General features: G+C 39.9%; 2 protein-coding genes across 9 annotated transcripts in view; one reads left to right on the forward strand and one right to left on the reverse strand.

The window, feature by feature from the left end:
* Positions 1–14,982, reverse strand: part of USP54 (ubiquitin specific peptidase 54) — a 102,472-nt gene extending 87,490 nt beyond the window's left edge. For all 8 annotated transcript variants that reach the window (XR_010473631.1, XM_065068469.1, XM_065068471.1 and 5 more), the window contains exon 1: positions 14,853–14,982. The gene's annotated coding sequence lies outside the window, so the exon portion shown is untranslated. The remainder of the gene's footprint in view (positions 1–14,852) is intronic.
* The window catches only part of SEC24C (SEC24 homolog C, COPII coat complex component), a 110,894-nt gene continuing 103,811 nt past the window's right edge, over positions 14,980–22,062 (forward strand). Inside the window, exon 1 of the mRNA XM_065068479.1 lies at positions 14,980–15,157. The gene's annotated coding sequence lies outside the window, so the exon portion shown is untranslated. The remainder of the gene's footprint in view (positions 15,158–22,062) is intronic.

Consider the following 22,062-nt stretch of genomic DNA (forward strand, 5'->3'; position numbering starts at 1 on the left):
TCAAACACTTTGGATAAAAGTGCTAAAAATTTGTGTCTACCGAGGACTGCAGAACACATGGCCTGGTACACAGGCTTCACTGAGATCTTTCCAAGGTATATACAATTAACAGGTATTATTTGCATAAATCCATTGTGGTTCTAAAGTGTGACTCTTACGTATAATTCCTGCCATCACATCCCTGAAATATTAAGGTAGAACCACAAAAGATACAGCAAAAGAAGACAAGAGTAGATAGTTAGGAAGGGAGCAAGGGGACTGTAATAGAAGTCTTTATATCACAAGAGATTATGCATTATTTCACAATACTATAATCTGGAAAACAAAGAAATCATGAGGTAACAGGTTTAAAAACAAATCTAGAGTTACAAATTCACTGTTTACTGTGTAAATCGTGGAATTCCCTACCTGAGAACGTTGTCTATGTCTAAATATAATTTGGTTAAAAAAAAACAGACTTATTGATGGAGGACAGATCAGTTAGAGGCAATTATAGATTATTATCTAGATCCAGTTCAGCATAGCCCTAAACTACCAACAATTGGAGAGGTAAAAAACAAACAATGAAAGACACATTTTTAGATTCACTTCGGTTTTTCATAGTCTTTCACTATACATTTTCTTTAGGCCATAATTGACACTGCTTGACTAATAGAAATTATGTAACCCTAGCCAAAAGCTTTTCCTAAAAAAAAAAGAGCCAAAAGCAAACCAAATAATAATAAAAAATAGAACAAAATAACCCCACCAAACAAAAAGACTGCATAACAAAAAAGCAACAGTGAACTAACAAAAAGCCATAAAAATGGAAACAACTAATTACCAGCTGATTGTTGGGGACAAAGAATGTTGACTCAAAGGACAAATTTTAAACGAGGCAACGAGAGAGGGACACCAAGCAAAGTTCATTCCTTTATTAACCATTCTCCCTGTTGTCAAACATCAGTCTACCAACACAGAAAGACAATAAAGGAGGTATGATATTAAGTCCAAACACATGAACCCTGGAAGCAACAGATACAAGCCTAAACTAAAAGAATGACCACCTACAACCCTGCCATAAAATTACAGGCAAAGAAGAGGAAAGAACCCCATAAAGCTGAAAAAAACGGTGATTCTGGGGAGCAACCAATGAAAATAATGGTGTGGCAAAAGTTAAAAATTCAGCAACGTAAAATGTGTGAGCTGGAGAAGAATGCCAGAGCACCCCCCCTTCATTACCACTGGAATAAGAGACCAGGCTAAGCAGATTCTCAGTCTAACTCAGCATGGAAGCTCTCATGTTTTTCACTGAGAAGGCCAGGAAGATTGAATGTGAAGAGCGAACTCAATACTAAATCTCATAAATGTTTCAAACCAAAACACCAGACTCAAGTTCTTCTACATTTTCCTCTCTACTTTTCTTCTCCTTACAGCAAAGGATCCAAAAGAGCTGAGCAAGCAAGCAACATCATCGTAGTTTATAAAAGAGGTAGATCTTGCCTAAACATGTAGGTAACTGGGAAATAAATCAATGAACCTTGCATAATAAATATTGTTGCTTTTTATTAGTACATCTTGCCAATTTACACCGTTTCAAAAATCCATGCAATCCAGGCATATGTATGTGTTTCCTATTAGGCAAAGTTATATTTCTGACCAAAACATAGATAAATATGCAGTCAAACGACATATAAAACCTACGTCATTCATAACACAAAACTTTCAGTGCTGGCATCCTGGCTGCATCCAGAAATCCGAAGGTACCAGCAAACATTTATTTCCATTGAATTGAAGTAACAGGAAAAAAAGACTCACAAGGCTGAAATTTAAACAGCGTAAGAAAACAGGACTGATTCCAGCTGTAAAAATGCCTGTATTTCCAATCCTGGGTTGCTGCCTAAGGCGGCAACAGCCACCAAGGCCACAGATATTCTCTCCTGGGAGAAACTTCTGTCTGCAAAAAAGAGGTTACTCCAGTTGTGGAAGCAGGAGAACAGGCGTATTAAAAACATGACAAATGCTGCTCTACATTATCCTAGCCTAAAGTCCAAATAATTTCTGCAATACCAGTATACACTGATAAAATCCCAGTGCAACAGAGGAATCTCCAAAGCAATTTTGCCTTGAAACTACACAAAAATGCCAGTATTTCCTCCAGGAAGATATGTTTCTTTATAAAAATGTCAAATGGATCTTTGGCAGTGATACAGTTTTCTTATTCCAACTTCCAGTTTTCAAAGCCATGGTTTCAAAGATCTCAATGTGCCAACAGAGCAAGAAGATAAGTTGTGACATTAAGACAAAGTAAGCTTAGAGGAAGGGACTGGATTTGGCATTGCATTTCCCAAGGAACATGCAGATGACAGGCAAACACATACATATGCCTCCCCCTCTGCCCCCAAACTAAGAAATCAAGACATTTAAGTGAATGCTATTGAGGCAGAAGAATATCATTTTCCCTCTCTAAAGTCATTTGGATAATTATAGCTTACAAATAGTGCTGAACACTTGAAGGAACTATTAATTAATTAGACTTTGCAAGTGTGTCATTTATTTCGTAAAGCCCAGACAGGAGAAAAAATATTTGACACACACACCTGTTTGACCATTAGCTTTTCCAGGCAGTTCCTGCTAATATAGAAAGTTACAAATGTCCGTGTTTCAAAAGCCAGAATTCAAGTGATTAGCTTTGTCTAGACTGCCATGTGTACTATGATTAGTATTATTATTATTAGTATTATCATTAGTATTATGATGTTTTTACAAGACAAACATAAAATCCTCTGTGAAAGCTGACTGAAAGACCCCAAAGAATGGTTTTCTAGAAGTGCATGGACAGAAGATAAGTCCTCCATAGAGTGACAGAAAGTCCTATGTATCAGCTACTGTTGCAAACATGCTTTTAGTTCAAGGAGTACATTATGCTACTATTTCTTTTCCTTCTGAGGAGGTAAACTGCTTGTGAGATGAAGGATTAAGGACAGCACTATTCAAGAAAAAACTAGTAACCAAGAGCCTTCATGCTGTCCTGAGCTACGGATTATAAGGTAATGTCCTGGCTTTCATTAAAAGGGACTGAGAGTATCAGCCTCCTGAAGACCACGTGTTTTCCCACAAACTCTTCAGAGCAGCCCAGAGCTGCAGAATTAAAACTGCATGACTACATACCTAAATAATGGGAATGGGTAGAGGAGAGAAAATTCAAACACTAATATATGTGTGCTAAAATTCTATTTATTGCCTACAGTCATCGTGGGGGAGGACAGATATATGATAATTGTGGAGGCAGGAGAGGGGCAATCTATCTCTTGAACTGCTTTTCATTTGTTACCAACTGTGTGCAGTCCAAAACAAGCAGCTGGATCTCTCTTTGGCATTCACACTAGAAAGCATCGCCAGCAACTACCTCATATCAAAGTAATTTGGCAAACTGGAGCAGCCACACAGAACATCACTATGCAGCACCAGCAGCTCTGCTGCCGAGTCAGACCCTGAACCTGGAACTCTCTTTAAAAATATGTAAATGAAAATCAAGTATTTGATCTTCCTCCAACACCAAAGGATAAGATGGAAATATAAAATGGGTATTTAAAATAAAACTGACCTCAGTTAAGTCCCAGACCAATTTCATCACAAAAATGTTACTACTAAATAGAGAAAAAAAGATTTCTTCCTCCCCACTATAACTTTTAGCAGATATTAACCTCTTCATAAAACTATACTGATTATACTATACAGGTATAAATTATGACAGTTTCTAAAATTTTTCCTTTTTCATGACATGACTCCAATGATAAAAGTATATTTTTATACAGTCTCAAAAAAATCCTCCTGAAGAGATTCTTTTTAAAATCTAAATCCATCTTTTCTTTCTTCCAACACACTGAAGAGTAACTGACAATGCTATTCTTTTAAAACACATGTACACAGCTCAGTCTGCTTGACAGATGATTGCAATTGTATGGGGATATAGCGGAAGATTTGGCAAGGAGGTTAGTTAAATGTAAATACGTTCAAGTGACTTGCACCTGTCTGTAGAAAAAGCACATACATCACACTAATTGTTTTACTGACCTTGTGTGCGTGATGAGTGGAACCTCTGTGTTAGATAACATAGGCCTGTGAGAAACCCTAGGCACCTTATCACTATGTCTGAGATTCCTGCTTTGTTGTGAGAAAGAGCAGGAGGCTGTGCCTGCCTGAAGCCTTGAAATACAGACGAGCTCAGCAGGCCCAGTGATCTTCCAGCAGGGCTGAACTGACCAGCGCCTGCATCCCCGCTTGTGTCACCTCAGCCTGGGAGCTCAGGGGTGGCTTCGGAGATCCCCCAATAGAGAGGTAACTAAAATAAAACTTGCTCTTTGCAAATGCATTTGTGGCCTCTGGCTCTTCTTGCGACGTGCCTGCGTATGTGTACACAGCAATTAAACAAAATTTATTTTTGGCCTCTTCATTTGCCTTCATTTATATCAGTAACAACAACAACAAAAAAATTAAAACCAATCAACCAAACAAAACCCAAGAAACACCACACCCCGCAACAAGTTTAGTTTATTTGAAGCACCAAGCTCAGCAACAGGCACAACACATAGTGCCTTGGTGACCTCCTGCTCAACAGCCACACTAAACTCAGCTGGTAGGTCTGAAGTGTTGTCCTGGTTTCATTAGGAGAAAGAGTGTGCTAGCTCCCTTGTTCTAATTCTTCTTCTATCTAAGTTATCCTTTATCTTACCAACAGCTAAAATTTGTTCTGAATATTTTGTAGTATGTGTCAGAATCCCCTGTTTCTTGTGCAAAAATTAATGTTTGCTGAGTCAAGGTCCTCCATCATTTATTAAAATTTAGAACATAGAATTTCATATTTTGTTTAAGTCCTCTTAGGAAAGTGGCTTGATCTATACTAAATCTGCACAGGAATATTCTTCAAAGCAGGAGTTAATCTATGCATGGCCTCAGCTTCTTCTCAGGACAGCTGGACAGCTATTTCTCTGCATTTCTTTCCTTCCTGAGCTGGTGCCTCTAACTCTCCAGTCTCATGTGATGCCATTCTTGCTGAAGGAATTCACTGAGCACTTCAAATGGTCAGCTCATGCAGCTAAGAAAAAGAATGCTGAAGAAGAGGAGTGTGATCAAAAAGTAAATCAGAATCACAGGAGAACTGATTCTAGAAAGAACCCCAGAGGAGGTCTCCAGTCTCATCTCATGCTAAAAGCATGACCAAGAGGTCAGATCAAGTTGCTCAGGGCTTTATCCAGTTGGATCTTGAAATCCCCCAAGGACAGAAGCTGTCCAGCCTCTCATTAAAATGAATGACTGTTCTAACGGAGGAAAAAAAAAAAAGTCTTCCTTACAACCAGTTAAAACCTCTCTTGTTTCAATTTCTGTCCATCAATTTGTAACATACTCCACACGTTTCCTGATTAAAGTTCCTACTGCTTATTTATGAGTGATTTTCACAAACCAAATGAGGACATTAGTATGACTGGACAAATGAAGACATTTTCATGTCCTATATAAAACAGAGACCTATTTGCATTCCTGTATCAGCTCAGCAGTCTGGCATCACACAGAACTAGTGAAAATTTAGTATGTAGAAAACAAGGAATTGCCACTGAAAATTCCAAGTTCACCTCAAGAACAGCATTTCCAGTGTTTTATTGAAGTATCAACATTAAACTGTTATTAATACTCAAGGCCATTTGAAATTACAAACAAGATGAATATCATAATTCATTCACATCTTTGGATGACAATATGGGCCCCAGTATTTAACAGTCACGTCATTACTCAAATGAATTCCAGACAAGCCGGAATAAGAAAAGGAAGGGAAGCCCATGAACAACCTGGAATATTGTTGCACTACTTTTATTGATACCATCAAAATAAAGTAGGGGGTAGAGACATGAGGAAAGAACCACTACAGCTACCATAACCATTTACAGATCTGCCAGAGGCAGTTAAGTTTCAAGTACAACAATACTACAACAAATTAGTGTTTATTTTTATCTGCAGTGAAAATCAAATTAAAAAACCATTCGAAGATGTTTAAAAAGTTCAGGGTTCATTAGAAATCTTATTTTAGGCTTTGGATTCCTGTTCTAACAATTTAAAGTATTTTTTTATTTACTATGCATACATGAGATAAAGCATCTCATAGGTTAAAATTATTGATAAATGACATATCAATCCTAATTCCTGTACAAACAATACATACACTCCTTATCAGAGACGGGGGGGGAGGGGGAAGTTTTGTCATTGATACTTGATGTAATATTTTTCACAGTAAAATTAAGCAATTCAGTTGGGCACGACACTGCAACAGTCAGGCATTTTCCACTTTTCTCTCCCAAAACCTCACATATTCTTTTGCAGAATAATCCTGGAAAATAATATTTTGCTAGCACTGTGGCTTCTGACCAGAAACGTTCCCAGAACTAGAGAGTCAGAAAAAGCTACTTCAACTTGAAAATGTCACTCTTTATCCTTAACCCTAAGAAGCTTCTGTGTTTTCATAGAGATGACAAGACTGTACCATTTTCTGTCTGTGAACACTGCCGGTTCCTGCCAGAGCAAGAACTGAACACAGTGGAATTGCCCAGGTACCTTTCCAGGCTGCAGCTGTGACAACAGACCAACAGGGAGAGGAGAACCCATCGACACAAAAGGTGAACAGATAAAAACACAATGGAGAAGTGGTAAATAACTAAATTTATGTGAAAATTATACTGCTGAATATGACTGAACAGTAAATGGACTGACTGAAGAAATACATTACTAAATTAAACTACCTTTCTATCTCTCCCAGAAAGGAAAAGCTGTTTAAGAAAACACATTTGCACAACAGAAGATATTTCTTCCCAAAAGGTGGCTATTTCCATATCAAATCTACAGTCTTAAATTCAGCTATCTAAAAGGAGAAGATAATATAAATACCTTTTTGCTAACAAGAAAGTTTTATTATTTCTGTGCTGATCCTCTCCTGAAACAATGCATTTTAATAGCAATGTCCAAAACATTGTATCAAAAAGCTTACATGAAAAGTGCATGGATGTTGTCTAGCTTCAAGAATTTAAACAAACAAGGAGCACCTTAAAAACAGAACTGTTGCTCATCCTGCAGCACTGCCAGGCTCACACTGCAGCGTTCTTTCACAGTTCTCTTTGAGAAGAATAAATAAGTCTATATTTAAAAATCTACCAAGCATCCATAATCAAAGGATCCTAAAGCTTTTGTTGGGAATGCTGTTTTTAAAATACTTGAAAAATATTTACACAAACTCCATAGATATTATCTGTTAGAATGTAAGTACTGCATGGATTTGTTGTGCATAACAATGTCCACAATAGATATCACAGAGAATGCTGCAGTTTGCTAATCACAAGTTTTATGAAGCTTTGCTGTCTGTTTATTAGCATGCCTCAGGTACAGCATAATGGAAAGGTTTTGGGGAACAGGCAGAGTATATAATCAACACTTTTTTTTTTTTTTTTTTTTTAAATTCCGCCCCCTTTTCCCCAGCATGACCTATTTTCTTGAATAACAGGCAGATCTAGTGAGGACATTAACCTGTTTCCATGCCATAGTACAACTCATGAGATGCATTAGCTGGTTTTTATTGATCCATTTATAAGTTGATTCTACTAGAAACACCAGCTGGAGGATCAGAAAGTCTTTTGCTATCCTCTGTGCCATGACACACTTTACTGATTAACTATTTCCCAAAATACATTTATTTTAACATTTTGTGTTATACTGAATACTGAAGAATCCTCCTCTTCAAACAGTCTCCCACGTGTGAATCACTCTTACATATTTTTAGTCCATTCATTATTTTAAAAAGTCAAAATGTAATATATCACATACTTTTTTTTTTTAAATAAAAACATAAGAATTACACACACCAAAGATTATCTACTATAAATACTGATTTACATTTTACCAGATATTAGAAATGAACAAGCTAGCTGGTCTTTACTCAAGAGTGTAAAATGCCAAAACAGATTTCATGCAGATAAAAAGATAAAATAAATAAAAAAAAGGGCAGCTGGTTTCCCCTTGATTCCCTATAGGCTTCTCATACACAAACTGTTCTCCCCCACACAATATACAGTGTGTACTTCTGTATAAATTTTGGTGAGCCTAACTGTACCATAAAAAAGAATTCTACGCAAGACACTAATCCGCGATCATTATTTATTACAGATCATCCTACCTGCTTCTGACTTTACCATTATTAACCTTTGGGTCAACAATTATTTACTGCTTATTTGCAATTTATATACTCATAAAAACCTACCTTTGTGCCAAAAAGCGTTTATACTAATTTGAAAGCCTGAGTACATTTTAAAAATAGATGTCTACACTAAACCCACATCCACTGTTCGGATTTAAACAGGATGGGAAAGCAACTGAGATTTATCTGTCCGAATTTTTGGACCTGGAAAAGACAACCAGGGAAAGTAATTCCAAAAGCTGCACTTCTAGCCTGCAAATTCAAGGACTGCAAGCTTGACCAAATCCACACGTCAAATCAGTTACAGCAGAACATGATAAGCCAGGGCCTATTGCAAAATAATTAATCAAGAGATCACCAAGGTTCATGTCCTTTCACAATTCTACGGCCAACCACAACTCAGTGAAGTCTTATCTGCAACATAAAATGGCATCATTTCAAGCTTGGAGAGATGTTCAAAAGAAGGAAACATTCACAATTTATATACACGAGTTTTAAAAACCTGATTTTTCCAATTCTCATAAAAACCCTCAAGGATTCAGACTTTTTACTTTTAATGATAGAACACATAGGAAATGAATGCAATACAATCAAAGGTGTGGGGAAAAAATATCAAACCAGACTTGGATTACATCCTGCATACCAGGAATGCTATGCAAAAAAAGGAAGATGGTGGTTTAAGTGAGATGCTTTAACTGAAAAAGGGGAAGAAATCAAATGGGACCAAGGATACATCAGAAAGCATGATCATAAGCTTCATTTAATTAGTAACTAGGCAATAAATTATTTTTATTGCCCACAGAAGCATCTGACAAAATCAGTTTTCTTCCAACACCTTTTGCATCAGCTGGCCAATTTCCAACCTTTTGAAATAAAAAATAGAGATCTCAAAACTAACTACGTTCCTATAGACTACATGAAAATGGATGGTCAAGTAGAGGAAAAAGACCCAACATGCACTTTTAATGAGCGGGGAGTAGGAAAGTTCACTTCCAAATATTTGATTTGGCAGCAAGTCAATCAGTACAGACTATCTGCAGCACTGTCCCTTGTTATGGGGGAGAATGGGATTAAGGATTGGATGAGAAAGGATAAGGAGATAAAATGACAATCCAAATACCTACAAATGTATATTTTACTATTTCTGCAGCTCACAGAAATTATGACATACAGACAGTAACTTGTTTTAGTAGCCTTACAAACTGAGAATAATTCAAACAACTATTTACATTTCTTGACCTCCTCCTGTTAAGTAGGTTGCCTAGAAACACCTTACCTCAGAATAAATGGGAAAACGGATTATGCACTCCTATAAAATATTTTGTTGAATCTATTTTATGAAATCCAGGAAAATAATCTTCCATTATGTTTTCTACAGCATTGAGCACAATGCAGACACTCAATGAAGAACAAATGAAGTAGACAAGTAATAAAGGTAATATACTCCGAAAAGGCTTCCATAGATAAATACAAATCTAGATACAACACGCAGAGTGTTGGTGGGATGACTCAGCTTCTAATGGTATTTCATTTAAGTTCATTTTCTTAGCAGCAGTCTGAGGTTATTAATAACTCCCAGTATGGTACTTGGAGCTGTGGATTCATTTTCCTGTTAATGGTAGCAATAGGTTCTTCATTAATGGCTTTAAGATAGCACTGGGGTTTGCCATATGGTTGGATTTGTACGAGGGTTTCTCATGAAAAGCCAGAGACTGTAAGAAATTGTTGCTATATTTAACTACAGTGTCCTCACACGCACAGCAGACAATTGGAATGGACACTGTTCTAGTATTTACAAGTGCAAACAATACTCAATATTTACTGCATGTTCTGTTTAAGAGGACTACAGGGACTTCAAACAAGAGAACATATGGATAGATCAGAGGCTCGGTAATGCAGTACTGAGCATTTCACCTCTGGGTCATTGGTTCAAATCTAAACTGGTCAGTAATGAAGGAAAACTACGATCTGACAGCTCTGGCCTTTGCAAATTGATTTGTCAGGCTCAGTCCAGCTCCCATCAAACTCAAAATTCACCATTACAATTTGCGTTCCTGAATGCAAACTTTACCCAGCAGCATAACAAAAAACTGAACACAGGTAGAAATAATCTCTTCCTTCTCAGGCACCATCTCAAGAACAGCACCTATACAGGAGAGAGTGCCAGAGGAGCAATAGAAATTGCACCACCAGTAGCACAGCACATCATGCTGTGGATAAAGATTCCTTCTGCCTTGCAGATACTCAATTATAACTACATATGCATGAGAACAAAGCTTTCAGGTTTTTTACTACTAAAGAAATAATATAAGAAAGAAGAGACACCAATACGGAGGTTTTAAAACTGAAATTTCACAGTGCTACCTAAAGATTTCTTTGCATATGTGGTTCAAAGTTGTATTTCATAAGCCTGAAGGTTCTGAAGAAAATGGTCACAGTGCTCTATAAAAGGAATATCAAATTTAATATCCATTTTGTTATGATGTGTTTGTAGCCAAAATGTTTAAACAACACCTGCAGCAGCGACAACTAAGAATGGTACAGGGTGTTTTAAAAAGATAGACCCAGTTTCAAAGATAGCATGACTTCAAATTGGGTCCATCTTTTTGAAACAGCTGGTATTTCCAGCAGTTGAGTTTAATTCAGAAATGGGTTTGTTTACAAGTTACTACGAATGATACTAGAGAAGTCATGTTTTTACAGTATTTCTTCATAAATATGTTAGACAGAAAATGTATGGATTAGTCCATAACAGCTCATAACTTTCCACATGCTTTCATAATTTGAACAAAAATGGTTTTAAGCTCCAAAACCATCAGTCTAGCCTCTTCCTTTGCATCTTAATAGTTTGGCAACAATCACAACAAATGCTCTACAGGTACCACAGGTCTCCATTTTACCAAGTGATCACTGCTACAGAAGTGAATAGAGACACCAAGTTTTAATATAGCACCTTTAAGATCACCTTTACTTCACATATTTAGGGCACAAGACAACAAAATCTACTGGAAATTTTTCACTGTATGAACACAAACCATTACTTCTAACTTTTGAGACTACAAGGGAATACATACAGCTCACAAATCTTGGAAAGTATAGAATAAATAATTTAAGATTTAAGTAAGAGCCTCCTGCCTTCCTTCCAGGTTCCTTGGTTTTTACTAAGGTGTTAATTTCCATCTAGAAGCTTTTCCTTAAACTCCAAAAACAGAACACTTACTGTGACTTCAGGAAAGCCGCAACAGGTAAGTTCACAGCTGAATGACTGTACATAAATTCAGCACACTGATTGAGCTGGCATGTAGTCTATTGCTATAAAATCTGAGTAGCAAAGCCAAGCAATACCTTAGTTTGGCCAAACACTAGTCCTGTGTCTCATAGACAATGGCTGGTGACACCCACCTAAACCTTTTAACTGTCTCAGGCCACAGAACAGGGAGCCCCATGCATCAAATGATATAACTGTGAGAAATGAAGGATTAAACCACATGCTAAACTTGTGTATCAAGACACACAACAGAAGGCCTTCATTTGCTCTAGAAAGTGTTTGGGCTGCAGCTGAGAGATGGTTCCTCCTGGCAGTGTCACACACAGGGTGTTAGAAAGGGTCTGCTTACAGATGAAGGCAAAAATCTTAAAGACTGCCTATTACTTGACTTGCAGTTAACAAGAACAATAGATAGATCCAAGCAAGATGATTAAAATTCCTTGACAGTCAGTGACAAGAGTTCTTGCTGCTGCTGTCATCAAACACTGCATATCTGTGCTAGGGAGTGACCTTCAGTGACAGAAATACACAGCAACTTTGGAATGATGACTGCAGCCACTATTGATAGAAAAGAAAGAAATTAAAAGGCAAAGTTTAGACAAAGGCAAGAAGTGGAGTATTTCAGAGAACAAATTAAAATAAACTGTTTGAATAAATGTGGGTGGAATATATTTTAGGAAACTGAAGGATGTCTAAGGGATTTAAATTTCAGAAGGTTGCATGAGAAAATGAAAAGACTAACAAATCTGACAGGTGCCAATAGGCACCTATACTTTGATTGGTTTCAAACAGTAAGGTAAGCATATTTTAGAAAAATAATAGCTGTCACTTTTTATTATTCTTTCATCCTCCTACCTCAGTTCCTTTTTTGTATCACCTGCTGCATTTTACATAGTTGCACCAAAAGTTATTTGGGACAGCCACAACCGTTCTTTATACGGTTATGTTTACAGAGCACTCAAGCACAATGGAGGTTAATTGTGATTAGTGTGGATAGAACACACCATAACTACAATAATGCGATACCTAAGAGCTCTGTCACTATTCTTTCATCGCTAGGTAACAAGGTTTTTGAAGCTCCACAAACTGGGAAATAAACACACTTTCTCTTCTACAGACTCTCCATGAAAATTCACGTAAAGAAGGCTTAATGCCTAATAACATCACCAGGACTGGATAAAGAAGGATTTAAATTCCCATTATCCTTTTTAATGAACTCATGACTACAGTCTCAAAATAGACTGTTAACCCAGAACGGAGAGAAGAATTGACATAATTTTCACCTGCAAATGAACTTAAATGCTTTTGCAGCTGTCACTAGCACAAAGAAAGCAAAATTTCTAAATCATCTGGGATAAGGGTAAGTTTCTTAGCACTGGATAAATCAAGCACAGCCTTACCCCTTGCCTCACCCCAAGAATACTGTGGCAAAAGGCTTCCTGGCTGGCATAACCCAAGCAAGAGAAAATAAATTATTTATTAAGAAAAAAAAAAAAGGCCCCTATTTAATTCAGTCTAAATGACATGCAGCATGTTTGATTAGCTATACTCTTGATTAGGTGCTATAACAGAATTTAAAGAGTATCCCGTCTAGTGAAATTATCATTATTTCTATCAGTTCCTAAACGAGAACAGATTTCAACAGACTCATTCATTTTTTTTTTACCCCATTACATTTCTGAAGATTATTTTTTAAAACTGTCATGTTCAAGTTATGTATTACCTCACCAGTTTAGTTCTCGGAACAGCAATACTTTCCCTTTGGAAACAAACACAAGACTACCCGTGGCTCCTATTGCTGCAGTTGCTATCTTTGCTGTTGTTTTCCAAAACTGCTATTCAATGTCAAGTATATTACAGCAAAAAACAGATCAAGTCTGAAGAGTAGCACAAGCTTAGTGAGGTTTGTTTTCAGTACATAATTGTTTCTTTCAAACTGCACGAGAAATTACACAACTATTTTTCCTCCCATTTCACGTGCATTTTTTTTTTCCGTGATTGTAACACTCAGAATTTGTTCTGGGATCTGAAAAGCTCTTTGAACTCTTTTCACATGCACAATCAGTCACTACAATACTGACACAACTTCACTCAGCTGAAAGACCAGAAACCCATTGCGTCTACAACTTTTTGAAAGCAGAAGGTGTGTATTGTTGTGGTTTCTATTTAGGGCTGTAATCCTCATGAATCCTCACTCATAATCCTCCTACTGAACGAAGGGTTTCAAGCGAAATCAGATCCTGGAACAGCAAACAGCTTCTCTTTTTTTTTTTTTAAGTGAAAAAAAACACATGCTTTTTGCCAACCCTGGACCAACATAGTAAATACAACACTATAAGCTGCTTCTAACCGGCAGTTTCTATGCAAGTTTAGCTTTTAATGGCAGTTGATCACGTCTAAGTTAACAACCAACATGATGCAAAGTCAGTGATGTTAATTTCAACGATCCCTTCTGATAAAAAAACCTTTCCAGCCCCCAGTACAACCTTTATTCCGTACCTGCTGTCCCCTCTCTGCTCCCCAGTGCCCGCCGCAGGTCCGCACAGGGTCCCTCACGCACAATGGCGCCGGAGGTCAGGGCTCGGGGCCACGCTGAGCCCCGGCACCGGAGCCCTGCGCACCGCAGCCTCCTACGCGTGGGCTGGCTGCCCCGCCAGAGCGGGGGCCGCGCGGGGACACGGGGCTGCCCCACCACAGCGGGGGCCGCGCGGGGACACGGGGCTGCCCCACCACAGCGGGGGCCGCGCGGGGACACGGGGCTGCCCCACCACAGCGGGGGCCGCGCGGGGACACGGGGCTGCCCCACCACAGCGGGGGCCGCGCGGGGACACGGGGCTGCCCCACCACAGCGGGGGCCGCGCGGGGACACGGGGCTGCCCCACCACAGCGGGGGCCGCGCGGGGACACGGGGCTGCCCCACCACAGCGGGGGCCGCGCGGGGATACGGGGCTGCCCCACCACAGCGGGGGCCGCGCGGGGATACGGGGGCTGCTCTGCTCTGCGCTGGGGGCGCTTCAGACGCATGGGACGTTCAGCCAGCTAACGGCTGGGTGGGGTTTCCCCTGAGGGGACGGGACAGGAGAAGAGAAACCCCAAGTGTTGCCGGCAGCGGCGGAGCCGGCGCGCCCGCCCCACAGGTACCCGGCCGCTGCCGGCACGGCGGTACAACCGGCACGGCAGTACAACCCGCCCGGGCCCCTCACCCGGCCCGCCCGCGCCGCTGAGGGGAGCGACCGCTCTCGTCCCGCCGCCGGAGCCACGGCCCCGCTGCCGCCCGGCGCCGTCAAGGGTCGGGGCGGCACCGGACAGTCGCGGCGGGACTCCGCTGAGGGGAGGCGCCAGCCCCTCCCCCGGGCGGCGAGTTCCTACCTGCCGGCGTCGGGTCCCGCCGCGGCGCGTAACGTCCCCGCCCTCATCGCCCGCTGCTATAGCTACGGGAGCCGCAGCACCCGCCTCTCGCGAGAGGCGCCATCTTCCCGCGAGAGCCGCGGGCCGCGCCGCGGGCGCCTCCTCTCGCGAGAGGGCGGGAGGAGTTGAGAGCTGTCCCGGGGTTCCCCCGCTCCAGTTCTTTCGCCCCCGTTTCTCAGCCCCGGGCAGCGCCCCCCGGCTCGGCTCGGGGCGGGGGCAGGCAGCCTAACCTGGTGTCCCGTCCCAGAAGGAGCGAGAGGTCTCCGGTGAGTTTAGCTAACTGCAAAGTGTGGGCTGTTGGAGCTGGGAGCTGTGACTGCAGCCGAAGCTCCAACGCGTTCACGTCCAGCCCAAGTTCACTTGCAGCTCATCTGAGGGCTGGGTTTCCTCACAGGTTAGAGCCACAATGTCGTATGTTCAACGCCATCTGTTCAAGTACTTCAGGCTGAATTAGACCATCTCAGAGTCTGGGAAAATTTGAATGAGATCTTTTACAAATTTGTGTTCTGATTTGCTGAACACTAGATGATGTTTAAAATTAATAAGCTCAAATTCCCTGAATTGCATCAGCTGTACATTGCAGGATGTGACTTTCCTGTCAATGGTGCAGAGTGCTGGTAATAATATTAACTCTGGCATAGCAGCATTTTGGTGATATCCAAGAAACACATTTCAAGCCCACTGAAAGGAATGGAGCCTTTCCTGTGAATTCAGAATAACGCACGTAGACTCTGAAGATCACTGGGGGGTTGCCGTTTCCATGAGCGGTTGGTATCTGGGTGCTAGCACACTGGATTAACAATGTAATTAATTACTGAAACATGAAGACTCGAGGGCCAATACACTTTATTTTCTGCCCTGTATTTCAGTGTTCCTGACACGTAAGAGATATGTCTTTTGTAACAATCCTTAGAGGAATGCCAACAGCTCTGTATGTTGTGGAGGAAGTTCTTTTTATAGTCGTTGAGCTGCATTTTTACATAGAAGAAGTGAGTTGATGCAAAATATTATGTATCTAAAAGATGTATTTCTATAAGCTGGAATTACCAGCTTCTGATAATAAGGTATGCCATCATTGGCATACCAGATGCATAGAGTGTGCCTGGAGGACTGGGACTACCTTTTGTTCTGCCCAGAACAAACACTTAAAGCATACTGTTTGTATACATGGCATTTCTAACACTACTAAAATGATACCAAAAAAAAAATAAAAAGTGTGTGCATTTGGAAGAATGCTTGTTTACTTGTTGTGACTTCCCATCCTATTTCAGTCTTTTGCTTTGGGAATCAAGCCAATCATCCTGGGAGAGAGAGCAAATGAGGAAGGCCTCCAGCTTCTCTTAGGGACCAAAGATAATTAAGAGAAACATTTAGAGATGTAGATATAACGAAGCCCTGAATCCATGCTAGCTTCAGGCCCATTAAACTATGGCTGTTTTTATTATAGAATATGGAAGTAATTACTCATCTGAGTCAGGCACTCTGGAGTTTGACTAAAGCGCTTTTCAGTGTAATTGAATTTGTATAGCCTTTGTGAGCAGGAGCGGTCCTGTGTGATAAGGCCCATAGGTTGTCCTTAGGCTGGCCAGCAGAAAGTTTCTAATTTGTTTATTCCTCCTTCCAGGGGCCCCTTTGTTTTCCATGTAGTGAATGATGTATATTGAGATCGCTGCTTAAGGCAGGAATTTCCCCCAGTAAGAAGGGGAAGTCTGTAGAGTCCTTATTTACCCTTCTGTGGAGAGGGATGCTTTGGAGCACGAATAAAGCATTGCTTAGTGGGTAGCCTTCTTCACTGCTGTTCATGCCCTCCTTGTATGGGATTTTCTCCCCAGCTGCAAATGCAGGGACTTGAAATAAAACAGTGATGCCAGTCTTGGGTCACATCTGAGCCTGGGAAGAGTTGAGACCTTTGTCAGCCTTTCATAGTATGGTTGTGTCTTCCTTGTCCAAATTTCCCCAAAATAAGTGTTCCCAGTAATCCTTGTTAGAAGAACAAAGAAGAATAACTATTTTGGTTTGACACTAGAAGAAGAACTTATAACCATAAATTAATATCGCCTTCTTTATGCATTTGTTTGTTCACTGTGGATTATTGAAAGGCAAGGTTCATTATAACTCTGGCTAGAGCTATACCTGCAGAGAGAAATCCCATCAGAGTTCCAGACCCGAGCGGACGGAGGAAGAAATGCAGCCGACTCAATATGAGTGATAAAGCATACTTCAACTTTATTGCCCGAGATGGCGTGCATTTATACCAAATACCATAATTATGCATACTTGTCTCTATCTAATAGGCTAAGCACATTTACTTACTCCACCTACTTGGGTTTAGCTAGCTATGCGCATCCCACATTCTTCTGACTCTTATCTCTTCAAAAATATCCTGACCCTGCTTTAGTCAGTACTTTTCCGTTCCCCCTTTTCCCACGGCCTAATAGACAAGCTAACTAAGGCCTACTTATGTCAACTAAAATGGGCTCTGCTCGTACAGTTGCTTGGTGGACTCATGTCTGTGCTCCTTGAGCCAATCCCCGACATATACCTATAAATTTTTCCTATTTTTTAAACGGTGGTGGTCCCTGTCTGCAAATTTATTTGTGTGATTTCTCCCTGACAGTACATCAGATGGAATTATTTTTACATCAAAAAATACTTCTAAAATTAAAACTCTTTGCATAAAACATTTTGTGTTTTTTGTTGTTAATCAAAAGGTTTAAAAAAAAAAGAGCTTGCAGGTTTTCTTCAAAAAAGTTGGATTGCAGGTTTTCTTCAAAAAAGTTGGAAAATATGCATTAACAGTTTTTATACAAATAATGTTTCTAAAAAGATTAACTGAAAATTAAAGGAAGAGTTTATATTGCAAATTTGTTTATTAAGCTGACTGGAGTTTAGGTTGTGTTTAAAAGCATTACTTCAGAGTGGTTTATGCAGTTCTCTTCCACTTACTGCTTGTGTTAATTAACACAATATGTATCTGAGCAAGCACTTGCGCTCGTTAAAGCACCATGTAAGCTGTACTGCAAGCAAAAGATGATCATCAGAGAGAAGATGACACTGTGTGTTAAATACATAGAGAGCAAGAGGTACAGCATAAAGGCACTGCTAGTTAATTACATTAGCTGAAGACTCTTTTACTAGTACATATATGATGCCATGAAAATAATTAATAGTGTCTCAAATCCCTCATACTCAGCAGCTCACAGAAGTTGTGCGGTTCCACAAAATTTGTGCAATCTTGCTTCTGCAAGTGTCTGCAAATTCTACTTGATTATCTGTGGTCCTGGTCAGGCACATCTCCAAGAAGACAGAATAGGCAACTTGTTTAAACTAGTTTGTAACCTGCAATTTAAGGATTTGGGCATAGGTGAGATTGCATATCAATGTATGAATGTGCTGGGAAGCAGCAGGCTGGCTTGCAAACTTCTCTAATACTCATTCATGAGAAATTAGCATATATGCTGCTGATGGGCACCTGTGGACCATGTAAGTTGCCAGAGAAGTGCTACCAGCAACTTGTGCCAAGGGGCAGTCCTTTGGAAGTGGGGTGTTTGCCAGATGATTGCACCTGTGGCAGTCCCCTGTGGAAGAGAACATACACTTGGAGACAAGCTAAGCGTGTAAAAAAGTCAGTGCAGTGAATGTTCAAGCCACACGTCAGTGCTTCCCACGGGGGGACGGCCACACGCTGGCCTCTTTGCTCCGTAACACAACCGTCATGTTCAGGCTCTTGGCTGTCTGGTGCATGCCATCTTGTATAAGAGAAGCAAGTACATTTTATATATTCACAGTATGATTTAAAAAAAAAAAAAAAAAGTCAAGACAAAGCACACATTCTCCTAACAGCCTGAAACTGTTCCAAATTTTATTTCAGAGAGTTGCTAAGCCTACTGACAAAGCCATCTCCTCTAAGTGCTCTGTCAATAACAACATCAAATGTAATTCCCAGATGTTAGTTGTACGAATTATATCATCATCATCACTAATGGCAAGCTGCTCACATGAGAGAGACAATTATGAGATGCAAACACTTTGATTAGGGAATACATTGCAGTCAAAGGGAAGATTTCTGTGCAACACAGAGAAGCATACTACCTGCTGAGTATTTATGCTATCAGCTGTAACTTCAAGCAAGATTTTAAAATATGAGTCCATATTTATGGATAGTATTGTCGAGATTTTGTTAAACACCTTTCTTTCACATTAACACACGGGCACTATTTTTTATGCATTTTTAGTATGGTTCGGATTCTTTATCATACAAGTCAACTTACATGAGAGAAACATTTCAAAGCTTGGAAACTGTAAAATAATATTCCTAAAAATAACACTGTAATTGACTAAAAAGATAACTTCTTTTTTTCTGAATGAAAATTCTGAATGTCACAAAATTCTATCCAATCTTTTTCATGGGCCAGCCCCTCTTTGTTAAATAGATTTTTGGCTGCTGTTCCATGGATATAAGCTTAATATCCAGTACATCCTCAGTGAGGGAATGGTAGCCTGCCTTTACAAAAGGATGGGCTCAATAATTTGTTAGTTCTTCTTTATCTCTAACTATGATGATCCTGCTTAAAAGCAGATGACTGAGGTTCCATTCTGTAGCTCCTAGTACGTGGGGGAAATCCTCTGTAATTAAATCTTATAAAATCCTCTTATTCCCAATATAAATAATTCTCTGACACAGGCGATTCCCCTGAGTCTACATTATAGCCCAAGGAAAACAAAGAGCAGGAGCAGTTACTTAGTTCTTCTTAAATATTTGATAGTTTTGGACAAACTTCTGCCCTGATTATAGTAGCTGCAAGCCTCATAGAAATTAATTATTTTTGAGACAGAATTTGGATTACTGATTTTTCTCACTTCTAACATTACTTTGAATAATTACTAAACTAGCATGTATCTTAAGCTATGTGAACAGCAAGATAATGGTTGTCTGAATTTTTCTACAACATGTAGTGTTGAATTTCTCATTTTGTACTGGAAACAAAGGCACATAAATCCTGCTTGACAGGATGTGAGATTGAAAATGTACTAGCAAAAGTAGAGCTATATGCCGCATTAAGCAAATTTACGAAAACTCAAGTATCCTCTTAGCTTACACATGTATTATAGCAATATTATTAATAATTTGCAATAGTACAATACTAATTCCAAGAACATTGCAACTTTTTATCCTGACTTAGGGGTTTGGGTTAGTGGAGCACACAGATAAAAACCTCTTGTCCAACAGTAAACCAGAGGGAGCTTTAGGTGTATACTCAGTGCTCTGACCTGCTTGCTCGGTGCTGCTGCCTGCCTTGTGTGCAGGAAATTGGAAACTGCACCACCAGAGAGCACTCTGCTATTTTTGCACAGTATTTCTTGGGTTTCCCTGGGTGTTTAAGGACCTGTTTTCTTTAGTGGTTTGGTTTGGTTTTTACCACGCTCCAGTAGAACTCAAATGATAGTTGTGATTATACCAAATATTTTGGTATCATTGCCCTGCGTGCACCATCAGTTGCCCTGACCAGCTTCACCTGGGACCCTCACCCCAGTTATGGCTCAGAAACCCCATTTAAGCTCAGTTCTGAGCCTGGGGTCCTTGTCTGACCTATACTGCAGGGATGCCGACCTGTGCTCTTTTCTTCTGGGTGGACCTGAAACCTGTGCTGTAGCTAGCCCATCTCCTAGATGGACTTTGTCCCCAGAGCGTAGTTTGTGTCCAGCCCTATCTCCTTTTGCCCCTGACCAGAAACCCTGGATGGCCCCCATGCCTGATTTATCCCATCACCATGTCTGGGATGATTGATGGACCCTGTCAGCAGCATTCAGCTCTGCTGCCACACTCAGATGTGGTGGGCTTGTGTGCCCGTCAAGGAGGACACTGCCTGTGCTGGGCTTGCCTGGAGCTCTCAGAGCAGCCAGCCCCCTCAGCACCTTGGCATGTCCCACTGGCCCATGATCTGGAACACCTGCTACTGAAAACAGACCATGACATCCAGGTGCCAAACCGTCTTGTTTCTGGTGCTCCTGAAAAGCGTCATGCATTTCACTTAAAAAAAAAAAAAACAAACGTGTTGCAAGAGCCTAAAATACCTTTGAGAAAAGGGGAAGCAATAAATGGCATATTTGGTGGGAAAATATTTTATTGTCACCTATTTTTTTCTGAAATTTCCTCTATATTTCTGAACTTCTAACATTCTCTTTGTAGCCTGGATTCTTGTATTACAGTTAGAATACTTTTCAAACCGGAAAATAAATCCCTCCCCCTTAAATGCAACACAATGGAAAAAACTAGATTGATTAAAAATGTTGGAAAACCTACAGCGACCTTAACTCTAGACAGACATCCAATACAGAATAAACTAACAGTTTAGTAGAGTGTGAGAGTGTCACATTTAAATGTCTTTCACCAGTGAAATTTGCATGTATTTATGTAGACATCAAAAAAGGAAATCAACGTGGGAAATGTCTTTTCAATTAATTCCTGGATCTATTTTATCCAAATAAGCAAAACAAGTTTTGTTTTTTTTTCTTTTTCTGAGGGTTTTTTTTAAACTCAAACTTTAAATACTTTGTAGGAACATGCCAAAAAGACAACCTTTTCATTTTTGTTGAAATGTTCTTGAGAAGATCAAATTACCACCTTCATGTTTTTAAGTTTAGTCACAAACTGAGTTATGGATACTTCTTTGTCATTTAATAGGACACAAAATAAATGTTCTTTAACCATTTCAGCAGAAAGGTTAGCAAAATACTCATTCATTACTTCTGCAGCTTGTTAATGTTAGCACAATTTTTAGGAGATCTCAGGGTAGCCCTGGCAGTAGCCTTGTAGAGGGGTGTAATAAAGCCAACCTCATAACTATCCAAACAGAATAAAAATCAAATATATGGCTGCAGGGATTACTAGACAAGGAGGAAAAACTCCTAAATAAAATCACTTAAATTAAAGCTGTCCTTGCAATTAAGCTATTTAGCCCAGTTTATAAGACAAAATGGTGATATCAAGGAGGCACCAGAACAGAGAATTCAAAACCAGCCTCTGTGCAGGCTGAGCTTGGGTATGGTAGTGAAATGGTAGTCTTGTATGTTATGTGTCAGAGTACAAATATTAACGAAACAGAAGGTATTTAATGTGGAAAAATAAAGTTCTTTATTTGTTTTCCACAGTGCCCACCTTTTTTTCCTA

The sequence above is a fragment of the Columba livia genome, chromosome 6 (genome assembly GCF_036013475.1).
Source record: "Columba livia isolate bColLiv1 breed racing homer chromosome 6, bColLiv1.pat.W.v2, whole genome shotgun sequence".
Lineage (NCBI taxonomy): Eukaryota > Metazoa > Chordata > Aves > Columbiformes > Columbidae > Columba > Columba livia.